Source organism: Dipodomys spectabilis, unplaced genomic scaffold (genome assembly GCF_019054845.1).
Source record: "Dipodomys spectabilis isolate Male_0828 unplaced genomic scaffold, ASM1905484v1 ptg000517l, whole genome shotgun sequence".
In the NCBI taxonomy this organism is placed as follows: domain Eukaryota; kingdom Metazoa; phylum Chordata; class Mammalia; order Rodentia; family Heteromyidae; genus Dipodomys; species Dipodomys spectabilis.
The window spans coordinates 107742-127904 of NW_024871194.1; the positions used below are offsets into that span (position 1 = coordinate 107742).

General features: G+C 40.5%; 1 pseudogene; it reads left to right on the forward strand.

Moving 5' to 3' along the window:
- Positions 1-3863: 3863 nt before the first annotated feature.
- Positions 3864-10436, forward strand: LOC122099525 (annotated as a pseudogene).
- Positions 10437-20163: the final 9727 nt, after the last annotated feature.

A 20163-nucleotide genomic window follows, 5' to 3' on the forward strand; every position in this document is an offset into this window, starting at 1 on the left:
AAGGCTAGCAGGTTCTCTTTATTTTTTGGTGGTAAATAGGACAGAAGTGTCCCACAGCAAGCCAAGGGCACTACACAGTATCCTCAAATCTGAGGACTGTGGTTCACAGCGAGCTTGGGCAGGAAGTCAATGAGTCTCTTATCTCCAACTAATCAGCAAAAAGAATTGGAACTGTTGTTGAAGTGGTAGAGCAGCAAAATTGAACATAAAAAAGCTAAGAAAAAGCTAAGAAAAAAAGTAAAAAATAAAGCTAAGTGAAAAACAGATCTAGCACTAAGACAACCACAATAATTTTTTTAAAAAGTGGAAGAGAGCACAAAGAGTCTTAAAAATGATAAAATTAACAAGAAACTGGTGGCTCACACTTGTAATTCTAGCTACTCAAAACACTGAAATTGAGCATTCCTATTCCAAGCCAGCCAGGAGAGGAAATCCCATTGCGTGTGTGTGTGTGTGTGTGTGTGTGTGTGTGTGTGTGTGTGTGAGAATGTGCGTGTGCGCGTATGACTGTGTGTGTTCCTTTCTGTGATATGAAGTACAAGTTTTTGTTTGACCATTTCCAATCTTTTGGAGGTTAATTTGAGATAAGAGTCTCATGAATGTTCCTTGTCCCCTGACATTGAATCATAATCAATATAATTCAGGACCCTGTGGGAGTGTCAATACTTACCTCCTACAAACCACCAAAGCCAAAAAATGAACCAAATTGCAACTGTTACTAAAGTTTTAGAGCATGCTACCCTTCAGCAAGATTGGTGAGGCCCTAAAAACAAGACAGGGAACAAACAAATGAATAAATATATGTGAAGAAAAAAGGGCCAATTAGTTTTTTTTAAATATAGACTCATACCTTTAATACAAGCTGAAATGTAAAGATTAGAGTTCAAATCCAGCCTGGGCAGGAAAGTCCAACTAACTTCTTTTTGAGTGTGCTAGACATGGGCTTGAAGTTAAGGGTTTTTACTCAAGTTTAAAAATACTACTTCCTGTCTCATGTGGTTCATTGGAGATGAGACTGATGGACTTTCCAGCTCAGGCTGGCTTCAAACTGTAATCCTTAGATTTTAGGATACTGTGTAGTGCTTTGGTTCCCATGGGACTCTTATCTGCTATTAACCACTAAAAGAAAAATAGAGGCGGAAGTTGAGCTGAGGCTCAACCAGTAGAGCCTGCTAGCTTTGAAATGAAAAACAAAATACCCAAAACAAAACAACCCTCAGCGAGAGTCACTAGGCCTTGAATCCAAGCCTCCCCACTGCAAAAAAAAAAACCTTTCAGGAGTTGAGTTTTTGTTCCTGCTAGCTTTGAGCAAAAAACAAAAGGCCAAAAATCTCATCGAAAGTGAAGTAGTGTGGCCTAAATGTAGAGCCTGGTAGTATTGATGTAAAAAAAAAAAAAAAAAAACAAGCCAGGTGCCTCTGGCTCCTGTCTATAATACTTGCTACTCAGGAAGCTTAGATCTGTGAGTCACATTTGGAAGCCAGCCTAGTTTAAAAAGTCCCCTGGTGACTGTTTTTTCCAAGTAAGTAGAAGTGGCACTGTGTCTGAAAGTAGCAGTATGCCTGCTGTGTCCCTGACGGACAGTGCCTAGGCACGGAGTTCAAGCCCCACAACTGACAAAATCAGTAAAATGATTAATTTAATAAATGCTAAGCATAAATGGGTAGGACCTAATAATAAAGGACATGAACTTTGAAAAAGTGGGAAGGGACAACCAAATAAATGAAAAGGTGCAAAAAGGAACATAGTAAGGCTTTCTAAATCAAAACTGTAATTCTACCTGCTCAGATTACTGAAATCTGAGGATTGTGGTTCAAAGCCAGCGCAGGTAGGAAAGTACAGGAGACATATTTTACTGTGTTCAGTATGGGGTCTTGAACTTGCTATGTTTTGCTCATGGCTAGAGGTCTACTTCTTCCTACCTCTTGATGGTTATTAGAGATAATTGTCTCATTGACTTTCTTGCCCAAGACTGGCATTGAGCCATGATTCTCAGATTTCAGTCCTCTCTGTAATGCTCTTGACTTGCTCTTGATATTCTAATCTCCTATTAACCACAAAAAATGCAAAAGTTGAGCTGTGGCTCAAGTAGTGAAACCAGCTTCTATTAATGTAAAAATAAATAAACCTCAAGGAAAGTCATCGTGACTTAATTTCAAGACATAACAACCACCACTCAATTTAAAAAAATAAAACTCAGTCACTGTGACCTGAGTTTAAGCCCTAGAAAGAGAGCTACAAAAAAGAAAAACAGCCTGTAGTTCACCTGTGGTCAAAGTTGTAGAGCATGGTAGTTTCAAGAGAAAGAAAAAAAAAAAAAAACAGCATAAGAACTAGCATCTAAGAACAAATACCAAAAAGAAAGAGAGAAATAATAAATAACTGAAAAGGTGAAAGAAGAGGTAATTACAGATTTGTAAATGTTGACTCACACTTATTATTATGAATTCTAAGGACACTGAAATCTGTAGATCATGGTTCAAATCCATCCTGGTCAGAAAAGTCCATGAAACTTTCTTCAGTGTGTTCAATAGAGGGACTTAAACTTGAAGCGTTTTGCTCATGGCTACAGCTCTACTATCTTCCGCCTATTAGGTTGACTGGAGATAAAAGTCTCATTGACTTTCCTTCCCAGGCTGACTTTGAACTCTGTTCCTCAGATTTCAAGCCTCTCTGTACTGCCCTGGACTACCCATGGGATTCTTGCCTCATATTAACCACTTAAAAAAAGGCAGAAGTTTAGCTGTGGCTCAAGTAGTAGAGCCATCTACCCTTCAGTTAAATAAGTAAATCAATAAAACCTCAGAAAGAGAGGAGAAGAATGAGTGTGAAAGACAGAACATCTTACAGTAAGCAAAAGGAAAGAAATGTAAATATCACCTGGAAGAAATTATTGTATTATCAAAGCTTATAGAATTGAATTGTCAAAGCTTATAGAATTCACAAACTTTATCGACCATGATAATGACAATTTGCATTGTGAAGGTTAAAATATGTTTGTGACTTCAACTAAATATCACTATTCTACAATATTCTGAAATAAGAGAAATTTAGGTAATCACCTAATCTCAATAATAGTAAACATCTCAGAAAGAGTCACCAGGCCTTAATTTCAAGCCCTAACACCAACCTGCCTAACTCCGGCCAAACACACACACACACACACACACACACACACACACACACAGAACAGGAGCTGAGTTCTCACGCTCGGAGCAGAAGCCAAATGAAACAAAAAGTAGACTGTAGTAGACCTATGGCTTAAGTAATAAAGCAAGCTACTTTTAAGAGAAAAGAAAAGAAAACCTGAGTATGAAGGCAAGGCCCTAAACCCCTGACTCTTCCCAGAATGGAAAGTGGATCAGTCACGGAATCCAACAGTTTGTGCTTGCTCTTGGGATCACAGCTGAAAGTGCCCCTTCAGTTCTAGGGCCTCCAATCAAAAATTGAATGTAGGCTTCTGGAACAAGTACCTTGTGTAGAGGAAGCCCCTTCTCTTGCTTCCTGGATCCCAGGGTTCATCTTCTTTTGTGAGTCAGGGTGGGGAGGTGGGTGGCAGTATGACAAGAGGTTCCGAATAGAGTGGCAACTGTGCTAATTGATTTGAGGCTGACAGCTGGATGCCAAAGCTAAGTGGTAACTGGTAGCTTTCTCTGATTACCCAGCAGTAGTGAGACTGAGTTGGAGCACCTGCTGGCTCTGCCTACCAAGTCCACCCCACCACCTCTGCCCCTGTAACAACCACAGTTTTAAATGGGGATCTGAGTTGGCTGTGTTAGATTCCTACTCCCCAGCCCTACCTGTTTGCCTCTGTGTGCACCAATGCTGAAGACACACATCCAACTGCTCTGCAGCCCTACACCATGAGGGAGATCGTGTACATACAGGCAGGCCACTGTGGCAGCCAGATTGGCGCAAAGGGGAGCATGGCACTAGCCTAGGATCCTAGTCTCAAATTTAGGGGGATGAGGAGGAAGAGGATGGTGTTGTAGGGTGGAGGTGGTGGTGGTCATGTCTAGGCTGAGGTAGGTGGGGCTTCATAGTAGTCCCTAACTTCCTGGAAATCAAGTCCCCCAGATAGCTTCCCCAATTTCCCTAATTTGTGTGGCCCAGATGGGTGTGTTTTTTTAAGCAAGGCTGGGGTGGTTTCAAATCCCTTGCATGTCTTAGTCTTACCTTAGACTCAAGTCATTGTACTTACTTTCCTGGGAATAGACTAATGCATTTTTGGTCAGGTTTGAATGAAAGGAGTGCAGTGTCTTTGAGCTGACAGATACAGAGGATTCCCTTTTTGTCAACTGATGAGTAACTGATAACTGAGAACAGTTCTTCCACCTTAATGCAAATTTCTCTGAGTTTTCATGCTCCCTTAAGTTGGGTGTTTTCTAAATCAGTGGTTGTCGGTGTATGCTCTGAGGACCCTTGTGGTTCTGGAGACCCTTCTAGCTGAGTCTTCAAGTTACTGCTTTGGCAATTTCATGTCCATGTAAGGCCAGGTTCTCATCATAGAATACAAACAGAATATGGTATCCCATAAGATGGAATACTCATAGGAGAACCTAGATGGTGTCTATTCAGCCAGATAGCAAAGAGATTAACAAAACTAAAATACCATCAATTTTTGTGCTTTTTTAAATTTAGAAAATCTAATTTTTTTTACAAAAATATTTGTGTCAACAGGACTTGGGTTTCTTATAGTTATTTTAAAATCCATTGTTTGGACAGCTAACATTCTATGCCATAATACACTTCTATTTCCATCTCAGTTTTGGGAAATCTAAGCGATGAGCACAACATTGACGGCCCTGGCAACTACTACGGAGAAAGTAGCGTACAGCTGCAGAGAGTCGAGTTGTATTACAATGAGGCAGCTGGTGAGTGTCTCCCTCTGGCTTCCAATACCGTGGCAGAATAGGTCCCCGGGGAATACTAATGACAAGGTAGGAGTTCCTGCCTTTCTTAGGGTGGTATTGTAGTTCGAATTTGGGGCCTCGATCTTGTAAGCCAAGTGCTGGATCCACCTGAGCCACTCCACCATATATCTTGTTTTAATTTTTGAGTATACTCTTGTGAATTTCCTCAGGAAAGCCTTTTCCTGAATTCCCCCTACCTATACTTGCTGACTAGCCACACCTGAATTTTTTTTTTTTTGGTCATGGGGCTTCAACTCTGGGCATAGGCATTTTCCCTCATCTTTTCAACTCAAGACAAGCAGCTCTACCACTTAAGCCACAGCGCCACTTCTGGTTTTCTGGTGGTTTATTGGAGATAGTGTCTCACCGTCTTTTCCTGCCCTGGCTGGCTTTGAACTGTGATCCTCCGACCTCAGCCTCCTGAGTAGTGAGAATTACAGGCATGAGCCTGTTTTACATCATTAAAAATGAGACTGCCTAAATATGTATTCTAAAACAATTGATAAAATATAATTTAAATACCATTCAATTCCATTTTGTTGTGTGCTAGTCGTCCTTCTAAGCTCAAGGCCTGGGCAGTGACCATGAGCTTCTTTTGCTAAAGGCTAATGTTCTACCACTTAAGCCACATCTCCAGTACCAACATGTGAAAGACCAGCTCGGCCGGAACACTGGGACCGGTGGGACAAAGATCTCGGTATAGGTGGGCAAGGAGTCTACGAAGTGACAAACAGACGCAGACTCAAAAGAGTTGAATCTGAGTGTATCTTTATTGAGGAGAATTAACATTTTTATACAGTGTGAGATTGTGACATAGATTTTTTTGTTTATTTAAGCACGTAATCAATTTTTAAGAAAAGCAAAGCATTGATGGATTACATGAAAATTGATGACTATCCCACCAACTGTTTAAGCTAAGTGATGTGAAACAAGTCAAGCATATAGGTAAATAGAATGCGTCATCTATTCAGCCTTTTTATGTTTACTAATTAACAAACCTAAGACAGGGTTGTACTTATATTGTACTCTTTTTATTTTTTTCATATATTTTTAAGTCCCTTTGAAACTATCCTAAAAACCACATCCAGGTTGAGTCAAACATTCTCCGTTTTCTATAATTTTAATCCCAATATTTGTTCACATAAATTTCTAATTATTAATTTAAACTATCTTATTGTCGTTTTAATAATAAACACAATAATGGTCTAGATCTACCTAATCTTTGCACAAAATCTAATGAGTTCCAAAATACCTTTTTGTCTTTTACATTAATCTATCTACTTACATCTTTATCAGCTCCTGTATAAGGCAATGGTTCATCAGTCGGTTCAGGAAATGTGATGTCACTAACTTTATATTTTGTGAGAAACCACCATCTATCCCCTATAATGTAAGCTGGACTAAACTTAATCATAACTGTTGGGGGAATCTTTCTTTTCCTTTTATTATCAGGGGTTCCTATTTTTAGAACTCTCTGAGCTTCTGGGATAACTCCTTCTAGCTTAGTTTAATTCATTAATTCTGCTTGTTTTAACATATCTGGAAATTTTGTTTTTATATTTACTATGCGTGAGCCACAAAACCACTTGTGAAGTTGTAGGAGTTTTGGAGGTAGCATCACATCAGACGATAGATTGATTGGGGCATCGCCCACATTTAATCTTTGGTCCTAATCTTTACTATTTAGAGAAGCTATCTCTATTGGACTGGAAAGAAACAACATGCTTTGTTCGTGGATCAATAGAAAAATAGCCAAAACGAGAATAAAGGCAATGAATGTACAGCCAAGAAGAATATAGGTAAGAATAAAGTAAGAATAAAGGTAGAGGATATAAAGGTGCAGCCGAGTGTATGGGAAGCCTTGAACCAACACACTCTTCCTGCAGGCATGCTTCCTTGAAGGTCTTTGTCTAAGTGATATCTCATGCAGATTCCGCAGGAGGTGGCATGGCACCAAATATTTCAGGTAGTTTCTTGGAGAGGAGAGTCTCCCAGAATTTCCTGCCCCAGCTGGCTTCAATCTGCGATCCTTAGATCTCAGACTTTTGAGTAGCTAGAATTACACCCTTCAGGAACCAGAGCCCAGTTGCATTGCCCTCTTTAAAATACAGATTAAATTTCTAAAAATCATTTTGAAATTGAAAATTTTAAAATTTTAAAGAGGGATGTTCAGTCACTAATATATATGTGAATAGTCCAAATCACAAAGCATAAAGTGTCTCACCCTGAAATCTATAACAGTTCTGGTCTTGAGTATTTTGAATATGAATACTTAGCCAACAACCAATTCTTTTTAAAGTTTTTAAAGTAAAAAACATTGCTGTGATGTAGAAAAACCCAATAATAATGTGTAAACATTGCTTTTAAATGATTCATATTGTCTTTCCTAATACAAACAACCTAACTGAAGTCTACAGAGTAGATTTTCAGTTTTTGTAACAGTCAATGTGAAATTCATTTAATTTTATATAAAGAGTTTCCATTCTACATTATTGTATACAAACAGAATCATAGATAATTGGTTCTCCTGTGTAATAAACCAATGAAAAAGTGCAAACAAAAGGACAAAGCTATTTAATGTATTGGAGTTTTATGGATCTACATTTTGGGATGTCCTCACCTTGGTATTTTGTGTTAATATAGTTTAAGTAAGATATATGACTTTAATCTTGTGGTTCCTTGGTTAAGAGTCATTGTGTGGGATTGTGTCACTCGTATGAACAGTATTTTATGTTGTGTCTTTATTAGATCCTGTGTATCAGGCAGGATAGGATGGCCAGTTTTCTTCATGTGATTGTTTAGGAAAGGGGACAGTCTCAAACTGATGTTTATATCATTTATATCATTTTGTCCCTTTTGACAAATCAGGTTAAATGGCAAATTGCAAGTAATTGTCCAAGGTTGCTCTGAGTATTTGAATACAGGGAAATGTGCTATTTGATAACAATTATTGAAACATTATAACACAAGAAATATGTATTTTATGTATTTTTCCCAGGAAAGCATTATACTTGAATTCCCCCTACATCTACTTGCTGAAGAGCTACACCTGGCTCTTTTGTTTGTTTGTTTGTTTTGTTGGCAGTGGGGCTTAAACTCTGGGCCTATACACTGTGCCCCAACACTTCAGCTCAAGGCAAGCAGCTCTACCACTTAAGCCACAGTTCCATTTCTGGTTTTCTGTTAGTTTATTGAAGATAAGAGTCTCACAGACTTACCCTGCCCAGACTGGCTTTGAACAGCGATCCTCTGATCTCTAACTTCAGAGTAGCTAGGATTATAGGCATGAAGCACTGGTGCTCAGCACTTAGCTACTTACTTGAGAAAGGTAATTGGGGAAGGGAAGGGATAGTGGGAGAACAACAAAGGAGTGTGTAACAATGCTCGACAATAAATGTTCTCATTTCCTTACTCTGGTAACTGTAACTCCTCTATACAGCACCTTTCCAATAAAAACAAAATTAACAAAAAAAGAGAAAGGTTCTTGCTGATAGGCAATGGTGACTCACACCAGTAATCCTAGCTACTCAGGAGGCTGAGAAATGAGAATCATGGTTCAAATCCAGCCTGGGCAGGAAAGTCCCTGAGACCTTTATCTCCAATAAACAACTCAGAAAACTGAAAGTGGGACTGTGCCTCAAGTGATAGAGTGCTAGCCTTGAGCTGAAGAGCTGAGGGACAGTGCCTAGGCCCAGAGTTCAAGCCCCATGATGAACAAAAAAAAATATTGTCATCTTTCTTTTGCCCCATTAGACTCAAAGCCTGATGCTCATCTTTGCCTCCTGAGTAGCTGAGATTTCAGCCACCATGCCCAAAGCAAAGGAATGAATATTCATGAAAATAGACAACTGCCAACGTCCTTAAAGTTGCTGAAGTCTCTTGCATGGGGGTTCATGCTCAAGATATCTTTTCTGTTTCCATCTCTGAAATGCTGTAATTTCTGTAATGAATGCTGAGAGCCACTTAGAATCATAAGCTCTGCCCCTAAGTTCCTTGTCAAGTATAGGCCTAAGTCAACTCTTGTTCCCTCAGCCAACAAATATGTTCCTCGGGCCATCATGGGGGACCTAGAGCCTGGCACCTTAGACTCAGTAAGATCGGAACCATAGAGTTTCAGACCAGAAACTTCATATTTAGTATGTCATCATGGTCCATGGAAGATGGTTAACAGGCACCCCTCTTCCCTAACATCCAGGCACTCCAGTTCCCAGTGGTGAGCTGAGCCTTTATCCATCTAGATATCATCCTCACCTAAACCACTTATTTCAGTCATATCATGTCCCTGGCCACTCAATCAGCACAGATAAATGCCAGTCTGCAAGCAGCCTCTGAAGGGAATGAACAGCGAGCGAGCAAGGAAAGCTTCCAACAAGGTTTCAGCGCTGATGGCGATTTCAAATGCCTGGCAATAATAGGGAACGACTTCAGGACTTAAGTGGTAGAGCGCTAGCCTTGAGCTGAAGAACTGAGGGTCAGCGCCCAGGTCCAGAGTTCAGGCCCACGACTGGACCCCAAAAAAGAAAACATTTCCTTTATTCCACCAAAGTGTATCTAAAATAATAGCAAAAGTTGCTCAGAAGAGCCTATAGCCTTCACAATGCAAATAGCACAGTCATTATTCCTGGAGTATGTGTCTCATCATGTCTTTGTGTCTGATAGGCCAGAACAGGGCCAACAGCCACTACACAGAGGGAGCCGAGCTGCTGGAATCAGTGCTGGAAATGGTGAGGTGGAATGGTGTGGCTGTCTCCAGGGTTTGTAGCTGGCCAACTCCCTGGGAGGTGGCACCAGGTCAGGCATGCGCACCCTGATTCTCAACAAGATCTGAGAGGAGTTCCCAGATAGAATCATGAACATCTTCAGGGTCATCCCTTGCCCAAGATGTTGGACACTGGCACCTTAGACTCAGTGAGATCGGAACCATTTGGCCAGAGTTTCAGACCAGACAACTTCATATTTGGTATGTCATCATAGTCCATAGGAGATGGCTAACTGGCACCCCTCCTCCCTAACATCCAAACACTCTAGTTCCCAGTGCTGGGCTGAGCCTTTATCCACCTAACCCTATCATCCTCACCTAACCCTACAATATCATCTTGTCTGTCCACCAGTTGGTGGAAAATGCAGATGAAACTTTCTGCATCGACAACGAGGCCCTGTATGACATCTGCTTTCACACCTGTGTGTGACATCCCCCCGCATGGCCTCACGATGTTGGCCACATTCATTGGCAACAACACGGTCATCCAGGAACCCTTTAAGCACACCTCAGAGCAGTTCAGTGCCACGTTGCGGCACAAGGCATTCTTGCACTGGTACACGGGCGAGGGCATGGACGAGACGGAGTTCACAGAGGCTGAGAGCAACATCAACGACCTGGTGTCCAAGTATCAGCAGTGCCAAGATGCCACTGCTGATGAACAGGGGGAATTTGAAGAAGTCTTGTGGAGGAAAAGGTCTAAGACTTCCCATTGCCAGCAGTGCAACAGGAATGCCAGAGCCTGCCTACTGCTTCTCAAATGAATGGTGCTTTCCTGAGCTACTGTTGTCCTGCAGTGGGACCTTGCTATGTATCATCATGCTCAGCCTTCCCTGTCAGGAATTCACTGACGGTGAATGTAAAAATGCAGATTTCTTTTAAATACTATTGTTTAAAAACCCTATTTATATAAATAAAGAAGTATACATTTTCTTTTAATTTAATTTTATTTTATTTGTGAACAAACTGTACAGAGGGGTTACAATTACATGGGCAGGATAATGCGTACATCTCTTACCAAGCATTGCAGCCTCCTCCTTTGGTATACCCTTCATATCCCTTCCCAGCCTCCCCTCTCCCCCCGAATCCCAATCCTTCTCCTTCCCCCCTTTCCCCCCCCCCCCCACACCAACGTTGTAAAGCTCGTTTTGGACATGACAACTTGTACTTCTCATTGTTGCAACTGGTCCACCTGTATCCTTAAACAACTGGTTTTTCCCCATCTCCACAAGTTATACTGACATCAAATATAGTGAAAGCAGGGGTTATACTGTGGGGGAGGGACATACAAATAACAAAGAGATAATCTTATAAGTGTGTCAGAAACACATGCATGAAAGAAAAAAACATTAAAATACATATCTAAGGGTTCATTTTCCTGACATCACATTATCTGACCTTTTCCGCTTGACTCATACATATACTAGATATTGCAAATAAGGGAAACCATGGGACCTATGTTTCTTTGGGCCTGGCTTACTTCACTTAATATAATTTTTTCCAAGCCTTTCCATTTCCTAACAAATGGGGAAATGTCATTCTTTCTGATGGAGGCATAGAATTCCATTGTGTATATATACCACATTTTCTTGATCCATTCATCTACTGAGGGGCATCTGGGTTGGTTCCATATCTTAGCTATGGTAAATAATGCTGCAATAAACATTGTTGTGCTGGTAGCTTTAGTGTGGTCTTGTTTGTAAACATTTGGATAAATGCCCAAAAGTGGGATTGCTAGGTCATAGGGGAGTTCTATGTGAAGTCTTTTGAGGAACCTCCATACTGCTTTCCAAAGTGGTTGAACAAGTTTACATTCCCACCAACAATGAAGTAAGGTTCCTTTCTGTCCACATCCCCTCCAGCATCTGTTGTTGTTAGAGTTCTTGATTTTTGCCGTTCTAACTGGGGTGAGGTGATATCTCAATGTTATTTTGATTTGCATTTCTTTTGTGGCTAGGGATGTTGAACATTTCTTCATGTCTCCACTGGCCATCCTTCTTTCTTCTTCAGAGAAGTCTCTCTTTAAGTCTTTCGCCCACTTATTTATTGGGCAGTTGTTTCTTTGAGGATTTGTTGTTGGGGGGTTTAATTTTTTGAGTTCCAAGTATATTTTAGATATGAGACCCTTGTCCGTTGTATGGCTTGTAAAGATCTTCTCCCAATCCGTGGGCTTTCTATTCATCTTGCTAGCTATGTCATTTGCCCTGCAGAAGCTCTGCAACTTTATGCAATCCCATTTGTCCAACCTTTCTTTGATTTGTTGTGTTTCTGGGTCTCTATTCAAAAAATTTCAGCCTGAGCCAAGGAGACCTAGGGTTTCTCCTATTCCATCCTGTAATGTTTTCAGAGTGTCTGCTTTGACTTCAAGGTCTTTGATCCATTTGGAGTTGATTCTGGTGCAGGGTGATATATAAGGATCTAGCTTTAGTTTTCTACATGTAGTGAACCAATTTTGCCAGCACCATTTACTGAAGAGGCTGTCTTTCTTCCATTATATTCTTTTAGCTCCCTTATCGAAGATTAGATGGCTATCGGTCTGTAGGTTCATTTCTGGGTTTTCAATTCTATTCCATTGGTCCTGAGGTCTGTTCTTATGCCAATAGCAAGCTGTTTTGATTACTATGGCTTTATAGTAGAGTTTGAATTTGGTATTGATATTCCTCCAGCAGTGTTCTTTCCGATGAGGAGCGTTTTTGCTGTTCGGGGTCTTTTATTGTTCCATATGAATTTTTGGATTGCCTCTTCTATTTCCTTGAAGAATGAGGGTGGAATTTTGATAGGTATTGCGTTGAATTTGTAGATAGCTTTGGGAATTATTGCCATTTTCACGATGTTAATCTTTCCAATCCAGGAGCATGGGAGGCTTTGCCATTTTTTTAGTTCTGTGATGATTTCCTTTTTCAAGATTTTAAAGTTTTCATCATAGAGGTCCTTCACTTCTTTGGTTAAGTTAATTCCTAGGTATTTTATTTATTGTGGGGCTATTACAAATGGAGTTGCTTTCCTAATTTCAGCCACACTTTTCTCATTGTTGGCATACAGAAAAGCCATTGATTTTTGGGGGTTAATATAATTAACCTGCTATTTTGCCAAAATTTTAAATCAGCTTGAGTAATTTGGGAGTGGAGTCTATGGGGTTCCTTAAATACAAGATCATGTCATCTGCAAAGAGGGAGAGTTTTATTTCTTCTTTCCCTATTTGGATCCCCTTTATGTCTGCATCTTGTCTTATTGCTGTAGCTAGGCATTCTAATACTAGATTGAAGAGAAGTGGAGAGAGTGGGCATCCTTGTCTTGTTCCTGAGTTAAGAGGAAATGGCTTTAGTTTTTCAACATTGAGTATAATGCTGGCTGTAGGTTTGTCATATACAGACTTTATTGTATTGAGGAATGTTCCATGGATTCCTAATTTTTCCAAAACCTTCATCATAAAGGGGTGTTGGATCTTGTCGAATGCTTTTTCTGCATCTATTGAGATAACCATGTGGTTCTTATCCTTGCTCCTGTTGATGTGATGAATAATATTAATTGATTTGAGTATATTGAACCAGCTTTGCGTCCCTGAAATGAATCCTGTTTGATCGTGGTGTATGATTTTTTGGATGAATTGTTGAAGTTGATTGGCCAAGATTTGGTTGAGAAGTTTTGCATCAATATTCATCAAAGAAATGGGTCTATAGTTCTCTTTCTTTGATGAGTCTCTGCCTGGTTTTGGGATCAGGGTTATGATGGCGTCATAGAATGTGTTCGGTAGTGAGCTTTCTCTTTCAATTTCATTGAAGAGTTGGAGGAGAATTGGTGTGAGCTCTGCTTTGAAGGCCTTGTAAAATTCCGCTGTAAAACCATCTGGTCCTTGACTTTTCTTAGCTGGGAGGTCTCTTATTGCTGTATCTATTTCAGTGCTTGATATGGGCCTGTTAAGTTCGTTTAACTCATCTTGGTTTAGTTTTGGCATGTCGATATTTGCTAGGAAAAGGTCCATTTCTGTCAAGTTCTCAAACTTATTAGCATACAGTTTTGAGAAGTATTCCCTTATAATGTTCTGAATCTTGGTTGTTTCCGTGGTGATGTTTCCATTCTCATCTCTGAGTTTATTAATTTGGGTGTGTTCTCTTCTTTTTCTGATAAGATTTGCTAAGGGTCTGTCAATTTTGTTAAGTTTTTCGAAGAACCAACTCTTTGTTTTGTTGATTCTTTCTGTAGTTTATTTGGATTCAAATTCATTTAATTCTGATTTAATTTTGATTATTTCTTTCCGTCTACTGGATTGGGGCTTATCTTGCTGCTCTTTTTCAAGGAGGTTTAGATGCGTCATTAAATTGTTAGTTTCAGATCTCTCCAATTTGTTAATGTAGGAGCTCAGAGCTATAAACTTGCCTCTGAGGACTGCCTTTGTTGTGTCCCAGAGGAGCTGGTAATTTGTGTGTTCATTTTTGTTGAATAGCGTGAACATTTTAATTTCCTTTCTAATCTCTTCCATGACCCACTCATGATTTAGCAGTGTGTTGGTCAGCCTCCATGTGATGCCGGACTTTCTTTGGTGGCTTTTGTTGTTGAGTTCTAATTTTATTCCCTTGTGGTCAGAGAGGATGCAAGGTATAACTTCAATGTTTCTGAATTTAGACAAGTTTGCTTTGTGGCCTAAAATGTGGTCTATTTTAGAAAACGTTCCATGTGCTGCTGAGAAAAATGTGTATTCTGATGCTGCTGGGTGAAATGTTCGGTAGATGTCTGTTAAGTCTAGTTGATCTATGCAGCTGTTTAGATCTGCGGTTTCTCTGTTGAGTTTTTGCCGAGTTGATCTATTGAGTGGGGAGAGTGGTGTGTTAAAATCCCCAACAATTAATGTCTTTGGATCTATATGGGATTTGAGGGAAAGTAGTGTTTCTTTGATAAATTTGGGTGCTCCATTGTTTGGCGAATAGATATTTAGAATTTTAATATCCTCCTGAAGTAGAGATCCTTTAATTAGTATGTAGCGACCTTCATTATCTCTTCTCACGAATTTTAATTTGAGGTCTATTTTATCTGATATTAGGTTTGCAACTCCTGCCTGTTTATGGTTGCCGTTTGCTTGGTAGATTTTGTTCCAGCCTTTAACATTGAAAATGTGTTTGTTTTTACGGGCAAGATGTGACTCCTGCAGGCAGCAGATAGAAGGGTCTTGCTTTTTAATCCGACTAGACAGTCTATGTCGCTTAATTGGAGAGTTCAGTCCGATAACGTTAAGAGATAGGACTGAGAGTTATTTGGGAGTTCCTGCCATGTTATCCACCTTCTTGGGGGCTGCGAAAACTGGGTTCTTCCTATGGTTCTTGGATTCTCAGTTTGGGTGCAGTTTCTTGGCCTTTATTGCGGTCTTGTTGGTTTTCTCTGTGTAGGACATCTTTAAGAATCTTTTGTAGGGCTGGTTTGGTGGAGATGTATTGTTTCAATTTTTCTTTGCTATGGAAGGTTTTTATTTGGCCTTCAGTTATGAAGGAGAGTTTAGCTGGGTACAGTATTCTTGGTTGATAGTTGTTTGTTTTTAGGGCATAGCATACATCATTCCAGGCTCTTCTTGCTTTGATTGTCTCTGCTGAGAAATCTGAGGTGATTCTAATTGGTTTCCCTTTATAGGTGATTACCCTTTTCTCCTTGACAGCTTTAAGGATCTTTTCCTTGGTCTGAGTTGATCCTGTGTGGATTATAATGTGACGGTGGGATGTACTATTCTGGTCTGGTCTATTTCAGGTTCTAAAAGCTTCTTGCATCTGGATAGGCCTATCTTTTTGTATGTTTGGGAAGTTCTCTGCTAGGATCCTGTTAAACAAATTTCCTAGACCATTAACTTCTGTTTCTAGGTGTTCCTCTACACCCATTATCCTTAGATTAGGCCTTCTGATGGTGTCTTCCAGGTGTTGGATAGATCTATCATATTTCTTGGACTTGTCTTGGATGGTTGTATGTTCTTTCTCTATAATATCTAGACTGTCTTCAATCCCTGAGATTCGATCTTCTGCATGGTCTAACCTGCTGCCTAGACTCTCTACTTTGTTTTTTATCTCTTTACCTTCTAATTGGTCAGCTTTGATGGCTTCAAGTTCTTTGTTGAAGCTCTGTTTTAGGTCTTGTATGAATTTCTTTAGTTGCTTAATTTTGTGTTCAGTGTTTGTTCTCAAATCACTTAGTTGATTGGTTATGGTTTCTTTGGACTCCCATTCCTTCTGTTGGGTTCCATTCAGCATTCCCTTTGTGGTCTCCCTGACATCCTTCAGCTCTTTGTTTATGGATTCCATGAATGCCTTTAGTGATCTTTGTGTATTCTCTACCTGGTCTCTCAATTCCTGTATTACTCTTTGATTAGCTTCCTCCCATTCGTGGGATTCCTGTAGTTCTCTCTCCTCCCATTCGTGGGATTCCTGCAGTTCCCTTTGAGCGTTCTCAGCCTGCTCACGCCATTCCTCCCTTTCTCTTTGAGTATTCTCAAGTTGTTCAAGCAAATCCTGTATCAGTTTTTGAGGAGCTTCCTCACGCTTATGATATTCCTGTATAAGCTTTTTGGATGCCTCCTCTCTCTCCCTTTCACGCTCATACAGAGTCCTTTGTAAGTTGTCAAACTTCTCATTTATCATGTTTGCCAGCAGTGTTTGTAGAGCTATTTGGGAACTCTCCTCTGGATTATTCATTATCTGTTCTGACCCCTGATTATCAAGATTGGGAATTGAGATATCCGGATTTGCCATTTTTCTTGTGTTTTCACGGCTTACTCTGCCCATTTGAGATGAAAATAGCACCAGTTTTGTGCTAGAACACTATCTTAAGGCAACCACCAATCAAAGTTTGCATTTGTACAGTCAATAGTCTACAGATACAATCTAGTTCAACAGATACATCTATTCAACATCAAACAACTATATGTTAATGGCCTTCGAACCACAGAGAAGAATTTGGAAAACCAGAAATTATTATGGTTAGGGAGAGATGTGGGTAAAAAATAGGAATAGATTGGTGTGTTGAGGCACAGGGAGAGTTAACAGTGTCCTAATCCCAATGCAGGAAATAGGTTGGGTAGGATGCAAGTAGAGAGAGAGAGAGAAAGAAGAAAGGGAAAGGGAAATGAAAAGAGACCAGAAAAAAATAGAAACGTAAAAGTTAATATTATTATGGAGTATAAAACACCATCTATTTAGAGAGGAATGTGAGTATATTAAGAGATGGGAAGGGACATAGAGGAGAAGTGAACAACTTAAAAAAATGCTTAAAATATTATATAGGTATAAAGAGGTAGTACTGCTACTAAGGAACTTAAGTCTCAGAGGTTTTGAATTGAATAATAAATTTGTGGATTAAGTGTGTACACAATGGGGGATAGGGTCTACTAGTTAACTACGGGTTTATCTGAGGATGTGCAGGACAAGAGTTAAGTCACATAAGATCAAAAGAGAGGAAAAGGTGGAAAGGATAAGAAAGGGAGAAAACAAGATCAGAAGTTCAGTAGAGCTAGACAAAAAACAAAAAGATAGTTAAGAAAGAAAGAAAAATAGAAAGAAGACAAGAAAATAAAGGAAACCGCACATTCACTTATTCCTAAAATAAAAATTATAAGAGGAAAAATAGTAACTGGAAAACAATTATTTTTTCAAAAAAGGCAAAAATTAAAGATTAATAAAATTTTTAGAAAAGAAAAACAATTTTTTATATATATAAGGTACCAAAAAAAAAAAAAAAAAGAAAAGAAGAAGAAAAAAAAAAAGTTCTTTGATTTTTTTATTTTTTATTTTTTTGGGAGAGGTGTGAGGAATCCTGTATCTCCCTTTTGTCTGTAACCAGCCTCTTGTTGGAGTGTCTGGTCAGCTTGAGGTCCTGTGGCTTGGTTGGTTTCTTAAGTCAGTTTGTTCAAACAGGCAGAAAAATGCTCTGCTTTACCCAAGATTTTGAGATCCCGTTCCCAGAGTAGTTTAATGGGAGGGTGATCTGCTTTGAGAATCACAAAAGAGGGGGATGCAGTGGTGAGGCTAGGTTCTGGGTAGAGTTGAGGCCTTTCAACAATCAGTAGCTTTTTCCCTGGGGCTATTTGGTGAAAAAAACTCACAGTGCCCAGACTGGAGCCATTCTCAGGGTTTCTGTTTTTCAATTGATTGTTGAGGCTGCTAGAGGGAGGGGCAGCCTCTGGCTCTGGTTACCCAGTGAGGAGAGCCACTCCAATGGCTGGCGTCTGAGCTGGGTGACTTTTCCTTGGATGGAGCTGAGTCTGTGAGGTCACTTCGTCGTTAAGTTCTTGTGACCTGCTAAATGACTCGTTTTATTCCAAGGCCTGAGTTGGAGCTGGCAGCTCCTCTGAGCTTTGTCGGTATCCATGATGGAGATCACCAGTGCTGGGGGGGGGAGGGGTGGCCTTCCCTCCTCTGCTCCCTGAGAAGGAGTGAGGACATCGGGCTTCTACTCACGCCGAGTCTTGGATCCTGGGTCGTCTCTGGTCTGCAAACTGCAGGATGAAGATGTCCGCTCCTTGTCAGTTCTTGCTGGTGTTGGATAGAATCCGCTCGCCCGCTGCGTCTTGCTCCTTCGTCCCAGACTCTCTGTGTGAGCGCTCAGGTATGGCCCCAGCTGCGGTCTCCGCCGAGGCCCTGCCGCCGCCGCCGCCGCGGTGGCTGCTGGCAAGCGCTCAGATGTGTCTTCTTGCCTTGGCTTTCCCTTTCTTGTCTAACTCTCTGTCCTGTGATGGCACACTTGGTGTGATTCTCTGGCTTAGGACTGTTCACTGGAACTCTAAAACTGCTTTCTACGGGAGAGCTTGTTCAGATTCCAACTTCTTCTCCGCCATCTTCCCGGAACCCCAAGAAGTATACATTTTATACCCTGAGCCCTTATTCTTCTTTAGAATCCTTTTTATTCTTTCAGTGTATTTGAAATATAAATTTGGCCAGGAGGATTTAATCTTAGCAATATAGGACTGGTGCTGAAGACGAGTACTAAAATCATGGTGTTTCTGCTATTTTGAAGAGGAGGATGAAAAGAGCCAATGTTGTTGTTTTTTCTCCTTGGCCCAGTTTTATAGTTTTCAATCTCCCAAAAGTATGCCAGTAGCAAAAAGCAGTTTGAAGAGAAAGAAAACTAGATCCAGATGCTACTTCTCCTTCAGACAGCCACAGGTTTTTGTCTCATTATTCATCAGAGGGATTTCAATCACATTCTCCAGAAACAATATCAGGAACACTGATCCCTGTGTTTAGAGTTCAGTTGGCAATGAAGCAGCACTCAAAGGATGAGTGCAAGTTCTTGGTTGCCAGGATAGTTTCTCAAGGCATCTGGCAACTTTAAGTACAGAAGTGACTCTAGCTGTTTGAGGGAATGAGAGGCTGAGAAGCTGACCAGTCCCATAGTGTATCAAGAACTGCTTGACACAGTACTTCCAAGTCAAACAGAGGAGGGGAGACATGGCCTCTCCCAATGACCAATACTCATGTTCATTTTTCCAGCAGTGAAAGCTGTCTGAGGCCCACAGGGTGTTGTAAGGACATAAGGGATGGATGGATCTAGCCTGTTGGGTATGTTTACTTTACATGAGTGAGACAGAAATCTCAATTGCTTAGAACCTACAATGGCCAGGAAGAGATTGAAGACTTTTGTTTTCACTGGAAGCCAAATCAGTCACTGATTCTTTTTGCCAGAATCTTTCACTCTTCCCTCAGTGAGGCTCCCGGCAGGTTGTCTGTGCCAAGCATTCTTCCATGGCCACCAATAACCTGTAAGAGTCCCTTTTTCTTCAGAAACAGGACCTATGGGAATACTGCAACTTATAGAAAGCTCTAAGGAAAAGGTACTACTGGATGAGGTGGAAGTCCCTCGCTGCTAGTAAAGTTGGGAGATGGTAAGTTCCATAAGCTTTCCTTTACCAGGCATGAGGTTGGGGTAGGGTGGGAAGGGATGGGCTAGAGATCTTTAAGCCAAGCTGGCCTCACTCATTAGAAAGTAAACTGTCCCAGAGGGTGATCTGTGACTAGAAACAGGTTGTTTTCTGTTCTTTCCCCAGGGCAGATCAAAGTGCAAATAGCTTCCATTTTGGGAGTCCTAAGGAGTAAGTGTTGACACCTCAGGGTCTCTAGTCCTAGAACTGACCAGGTCGGATGACCCCAAATCTTCTAAGGCTGCTGGGTCAGAACTGAAAGCAAGCATGGCCAAGGCACTTTCATCCCTCAGTGGGTTAAGGATTGAGGGCAAGCTGTGATGGAGGCACCACCCAGCCTATCTACCAGTGTTTGACTAAGAACATTTTTGTTTTCTCTTAAGTACCCATTTATGAGTCTTTTCTGGTGGCTTTGGCTTATTTCTTTACAATTTTGAAGAAGTAGTTATGGTTCATAATTAATGACTCATGCCTCACATCTTAGAAAACTCCTGTTGATAATTTTACCAGTAGATCACCATGAATTTCTCAGGAATGGCTTTTGTTTTCTCCTAGCCAGAGCTTTGCATTCATTGCCACACAAGCTAATGTTGAATTAATTC